This window comes from Hippocampus comes, unplaced genomic scaffold, assembly GCF_001891065.2.
Source record: "Hippocampus comes isolate QL1 unplaced genomic scaffold, H_comes_QL1_v1.1 scaffold39, whole genome shotgun sequence".
Classification (NCBI taxonomy): Eukaryota; Metazoa; Chordata; class Actinopteri; order Syngnathiformes; family Syngnathidae; genus Hippocampus; species Hippocampus comes.
The window spans coordinates 775,690-782,094 of record NW_017842054.1 but is presented as its reverse complement, the minus strand read 5'-3'; the positions used below and the strand labels follow the sequence as shown (position 1 = coordinate 782,094).

Below are 6,405 nucleotides of genomic sequence, written 5' to 3'. Positions count from 1 at the left end.
CCCCCCCCAGCAAGCCTCCTAGTCAAGAAACCTCGCTGCTCATGTGTGACTTTTGCTGCCCCCCCCCTCTGTTTTTTTTTCTTGCAGCTAAGGACACGATCCATGTCCATATATCCACGGTCACAGGACTCGGCTAAGTGCGGTAGCCGCGGCGCTCGGTGTGATTTTCATACTTGCGGCTCATATTCAGCCCAGGGTGTCAAAATCGCGCCGATGGAGGCATAGTGACGCGCATTGTGAGCCGCCGCCGCCGCCGCCGCCGCCCGATTGGAGACGCCTAATCCGAACGGCGGAAAGCTGACATAATGATCCTAAGCCGCCTTTGCAGCAAATCGTTGCGGAATTCAAAACTTTTCCTCCGCTCTCTGTTTCTAGACGTGCACCTTCTCCCGCGCCACAAACTTTCCGCCGACTTTCCACTCGCGAGACTTGAAGCCATGCATGCGAGCTGCTCCGCGTGAGGACATTTGGGTGAGTTGCTCGACGTCAACGCAGGCAAGGGAAGTCATTATTTGGGATGGAAGGAGATGGGCATGGTAGGGAGGGGCTGTGGGGGGGGGGCACGCGGGGGCTCCTCCTCGGAGTGGAAGTAAAAGGCGGTATTTTCACGCTGGGGTTCAAGCTGCAAGCCTTCAATGCGCCTCGCCCAAATGAAGTCACAAGTGAAGGGCTTAGCTGAGCCGCATAATGCAAAGCCTCCTTACCTGACCGGCTCTCCCGGCGCTCCAATTTACTAGTGCGCCACTCCAGCGTCAAGCTGCGGGTGTTATCTGGCATTAGTGCAGGACACTTTTTTTTGTTTTTGTTGTTGTTTTTCAACCCTCGCAGGCAATTCGGAAATCGCTGCTAGAGCGGACAAGAGGTGAAATGTAAAACCTGAATGGGAAAGGGTGCCAGTGGTAGGTGGTGGGTGGCTGCTTTGGGGAGGGGGGGGGGTGCAATGCTAATTCACATTCTTCTACTCGCCTTTTGTTTACGTTAAGCATGTAATTAACACCCCTCCCAAACAAGTTTATTCACCTGCCGCTAATTGTGTGTTTATCCCAGGGCTTGCTCAATGTTCCGAGCAGCGGGGGGCAGATTGCTATGTGTTATGTGTGGGTGTGTGTGTGTGTGTGTGTGTGTGTGTGTGTGTGTGTGTGTGTGTGTGTGTGTGTGTGTGTGTGTGTGTGTGTGTGTGTTGTAGTTTTAAATCCTCAATACACCCGCTTGGGACAATTCTTGTTAGTTATCGTCGCTACGACGCTTCAATCTTGCTCCTGCAAAGTGGATGAGATGGGGCTTGTGACGTCACGAGAAGAAGACGAAGAAGAAGAAGAAGAGAGAGAGAGGTCACAAATACAACTCCTTGCTATTTTCTTCCTGTGAACATTTTCTCTCTCTCTCTCTCTGTGCGCGTGCAGATGGAGCCACGCACGCGCGCACAAGCAGGACCCTGCTTGGCCACACAGTGCGGCAGCACACACCGAGGGAGCGACACGCAGCATGAATACGGTAAGAAACATTTCTGTTCGATTTGGCGCAAAGTCTCTTGAAATTCGTTGTTTTTATTTTTATTTTTTGCATGCATGTCTGTGCGTGTGTGTGTGTGTGTGTGTGTGTGAGATTTGAAATGGCACATTTTGGTTGTTTGTAATTTTGAATGATTTTTGTGTTGAAATGTGTTTCATTTTTTTCTTTTTTTTTGCGCTTGTAATGCAGCGTTGCATGGGTGGACAAGGTGGAAATTATACAGCGGCCCCACGTGAGTATCCCTTCAAATGTCAAGTGTTTGAAAAAACCCCCACAGAAAACGACTAATTGCTGCCTATGCAGTGGATTTAATTGTGGAAAAGTCACATCAATGAAAAAAATGAGCAAATAAGGAGTCATTTCTTGTTTCTCTATTGCGTGTGCAAAACAAACTTGCATTGAAGCTTTTGGTCGTGTAAGTGTGTTTACAAGCGCGCCGATTTTCTGCAACGTTCGAGAGTCTTTATTTGACTTTTGAGGCTCACGTGAACGTAAACTTGAATCGTTTGATTTTTAATTCCCGTTTTGCATTGGACTGAAATATTTTATTTGCACTTACCGTTCTTTGCATTATTGTAGCGCAGTCTAGAGTCTACTTACCAGTGTGTCATTATTCCTATAAATATATAATATTGATGCTAATATTTGACGGTATTACTCCCGAAAATATTTGCTGTTTTAAATTCTCCAATTTACATTTTCGGCAGTTTTATTTTAACGGACAAGTGTTTTTCGTTTTTTTTTTTTATTTATTTTTTATACATCAAATGTAGACACGTGCACAACATTTAGCGTTGCCGTTTTCATGCCTCGCAATATTGAGGAGGCTTGTAAAATGAACCAAGAAAAAAAAGTCTAATTTCGAAACGCAGCAGAAGTCGCAACAGAAAGTTTCAAACATTTCTCAACGTCTTTTCTTCTTTCCCCCCCCCCCACCCCTCCAGCCTGCTTCTTTTTCTTCTTCTTCTTGTATGTGGTTTGCATTGTGTGCCCTCATTAGGGGCACTTCCTGGCAGGGCCGCGCGCTTGTATCCGAGCTGTCCAATCAGTGTATTTACACGGCTTGTTAGCGACAGTTAATGAGGGGTGCCCCCCCTCCCCAGTCGACCCCGCCAGCTTCCCCACCACACAAGACCCTCCTCAACATTAAGATTTACATTGTGTCAACTTCTAATGAAGATTCGGACAAAAATTCCTCCAAGTTTGGCTCAATGGAGGGATCCTAATATAACCTAATACAATCTAATATATAATATATATAATTATAATATAATATAATATATATAATTATAATATTATATATATATATACACACACACACACACACACACACACGGAGGACAGCTTCTCTGACTGCATGTCTGCAAAGATGAATTTGAGCGTTTGCGTCATTAGTCAGTTCAATGCAGAGAAGGTGGTATGTGTGTGTGTGTGTGTGTGTGTTGAGGGTGGCGGGTGGTGACGGGGGGGCGTGGGGGAGTTGCTTGGCAGTGTGTGTCACCAGCGTGATGGATCCGCCATTGTGTGCTGAATGAGGCTTGACACGTCGGCTTATTGCCTCGGCGTAGAGGAGCAAGTTCACTTTACAATCTCCCACCGGATCACCATCTGTGATTTATGCTTGTTTTTGGGGTCATGATTTTATTTTATGATGACAGTAGAATTCATGTTTACTCACTGATTTGCATTAGCACGTTGAATGAGGTTTAGCGCTTGGAAGCAAGTTATCAACTTGAAAAAGTACACTTCGCAAGATAATTGACAGAGAACGTCATTGAAATGTCCGTCGGTGCTCCCTCCACTGGACAAAATGAGCAACAACAGTTATTTAGACTCATCCACTGCAGTCACAGGCCACATTTGCACCCACTGGCGGGTTGGTTCTGGCCCGCGAGCCGTACGTTTACGTGTACTGTTTTAAAGTGTTTCAACGGTTCTGCGGAGTCACAGAAATCAAAAATCTAGGTAGGTGGCGGTGGTGGTGCTGAGCGGCACGTTAGCGTGTCTATTTGAAACGTGAATAACAAGAGCGAGTTTTAATATCATTTCATTGAGGCGGAGTTGATTTGCCGATTCCCGGCCGCAGCATCCTTCGCATTGAACCCTCCGGCTCTGAACCGCTCCTCTTCTCCTCTCATCCTCGCGCATCCAGGCAGGTACACACACGGCGCTCCCTGAAGTGGTGAACGGTGCCCCCCTCCCCCACCCAAGCCCTATCCTCTTCGCCCTCTTTTCCTCCACAGAGACACCACTTAAGAATCAATTAGGCCTCCTCTGCTCCCGCCACCGCGAGGCATAAACAGGTGGCCTCCGAAACGCGCACATTTCCAATTCCGGACTTGAAGGTCACCGGTACTGATCCGCTCTCATTCGGCCGTCAGTGCTCAAAATAGGTACGAAATCAAATCGTAATACAGTACACGGGCAGCGGATGTGCCGCAAAGTGCGGCGGTTCAGTCCTGCAAGATTGAAAACAACGGCGAGTTGTTGCAACGCGAAGGCGCCGTCACAGGCTGCACATACGAGCGCTCCCTCCCCTACGGGGAGGCCGCGGGCTCCAAAACGGCCTCCGTTTTTCAGCTCCGTCCACGTGGTCAACGGCAATCAGTTAATAATAAAACAAAAGTCAATTCCGCACACCCCGCAAAGGATTTCATTTGGAGCTGAAGAAATTAAAAGATCGAAATAACACGTGGGACATTGTGTCGTGCCAATCGGCGATAGTGGACACTTGATGAAACGGTCGGCGCCTGCAAGGATTTACTTTACTGTTCTTACCATCCGATACTTTTCCCACTGGCACTTGGGATATTTTTAATCAAGGCGTAGAGCATCTGCTGTCATTTCTCTTGAACAGCCTACCTTTTTTCACGTTGTAGGAGCAGTATATAAACAGACTGTGGGAACACTCTGGACAGAGGATGAGGCAGGCAAACATTTCTTAGCATGATAAATATTATTTCAGAGGTTTATTCAAGGGGCTAAGCAACGACACAGGTAAAGAACACGATAAACAATTCACATCCAAATATTCAATAATAGCACGTGAGCCGAAAGTGCTGGCGAGCGTGGATCGACGTGACGTCACTCACGAGCCGACGCTCTCGCGTACAGTAATCGTTTGAGACGAACATTATAAATGATTAAGCTCACCCTTTGGCGTTCACATAACAACAACAACAACAAGGTGGGAGAACACAGGCAATCTGTAATGATGGAGTTTCACGACACGAACAAAACGGTTTTCTCTCGCGTCGGGCACTTCGCGCCAGACTCGAGGTGCGTTCAAGGCACGCTCACAGTGTAGGACATCTCAGCAAACAACGGGAAACCTCAACGAATGGAACAACGCCAACAACTATCCATAGTGAAACAGTCTGGGCTTTCTAACGGTTCTTGTTGTTTCAATTTGAATCAGAAAGGCCACACAAATAAAAAGCCCTTTTGGATTTGAGTTGAAACATCTTCAACAAATAAGAACAGTCCGCTTGCCTTTTCTCAAAACTCGCAAAACGTCGGACATGGATGACTGACAATCGATGCATTTCGATATTTAGAATTTTTTCCCCACATTTTTTGTCGGCCTTATTTACGATTTGGTTTGAGGCTCCGCGCAAAATAATCGAAATTGTCAATGTATTCAGACAGAGGCGCCGGTTGGCTTTGCGAGTTCCAGAAAGGACTTGGACGACAGACTGTGGGGCGGGTCTCGAGCTGCGTGTCCTGCTCAGCCTCGCTTTAATGTGTTGACGGACGTCAGGTGTTGAGAATGGCCCTGCCCGGCCCGGCCCGGTCCGGCCTCCACTGCGGTCTCTGTGCCTGCTCGGACAGCCGCGCGCTCCATTGCAAGGTGTAGCCAGACGGCGAGATTGAGATGGAAACAACAACAGCAACAACAACAACAACAACAAATTAATGGCTTCTGTCTTCACCGTGCAGCAGCAAATATAAATCGACAATAATGCCGATCCACGATATCATGAATACCTTTCGAGTGGACGAGATCTCCGGTAGCTGCTCACGCCGCCACCTCCTGAAAAGTAAAATGCAGAGCCAAGTCGTGAAATCAACCAAAATGCATTTTGTCGGCGATGACCAAATAGAAACTTTTGAAACAGCGATGAGGTGATTCGCAGGCTTCGTTTGCAAATCGCACGCATGCGCACAAAGAGAGCCAGCGAGAAGCAAACCAGCCCGAGCGGCCAATCGCAGGAGCGGCCCCGGCGGCCCCCAGCCAATCGTAAGCGTCGCTCGTCCCGCCCCCCACAACGGATCGTCATCCTCGATTGGGAACTAAATAAAACGCTATTTATTTCTGGAAAAAAAAAGATATCTTTTTGTCATCGTAATCACGGTGGAATTAACCACAAGGCCATCATAAATACTCGTGATTTGGACTGCTCACTCCACATTTTTGACAAGAGTAATGCACACGCCCAACACGGCAGGCCTGAACTTTGTGTCATCTTAATGCTAAATGCGAATCATTTGTTTAAAAAGAAAATGAAATCCTCCAGCATCATGTTTTAGCAATGACGCAGTTCTGTGACCGAATTGCCAGCTCAGTATTTTTATTTTTGTAACATGACTGTTGGAGTCTTGTTGCTGTCTTGACGGCGCCGCCTTTTGACGTCGTCCCCGCGCACCTTCACTCTGCTGCGACGAGCACTCGCATCCCCGCCCTGCTTCTTCGCCGCCTTCTTGCAAGTCTTCATTCATTCATTCATTCATTCATCACTTCCTTCATTCATTCATCAGGTGTGCCCGCCCACATATGTGACGGCGCGGCCTCGGATCTTGACGCGGATTTCGGAGGGCAAGCCTTCTCGCGGCGAGTTGATCAAACATTCATGCGTGGCAGCTGCACTTGCGCGTCTCCCGTGGACGGAGACG

General features: G+C 47.8%; 1 long non-coding RNA gene across 3 annotated transcripts in view; it reads left to right on the top strand.

Annotated features, from left to right (window-relative positions):
- LOC109510085 (uncharacterized) overlaps positions 1-6,405 on the top strand; it is a 43,771-nt gene that overhangs the window by 12,277 nt on the left and 25,089 nt on the right. For 2 of the 3 annotated variants that reach the window (XR_002167060.1, XR_002167058.1), the window contains 4 exons: positions 88-236; positions 376-471; positions 1,404-1,494; positions 1,702-2,349. This is a non-coding gene — a long non-coding RNA (uncharacterized LOC109510085). Of the gene's footprint in view, positions 1-87; positions 237-375; positions 472-1,403; positions 1,495-1,701; positions 2,350-6,405 lie in introns of those variants that run through there. The other variant, XR_002167059.1, reaches the window with a different exon arrangement.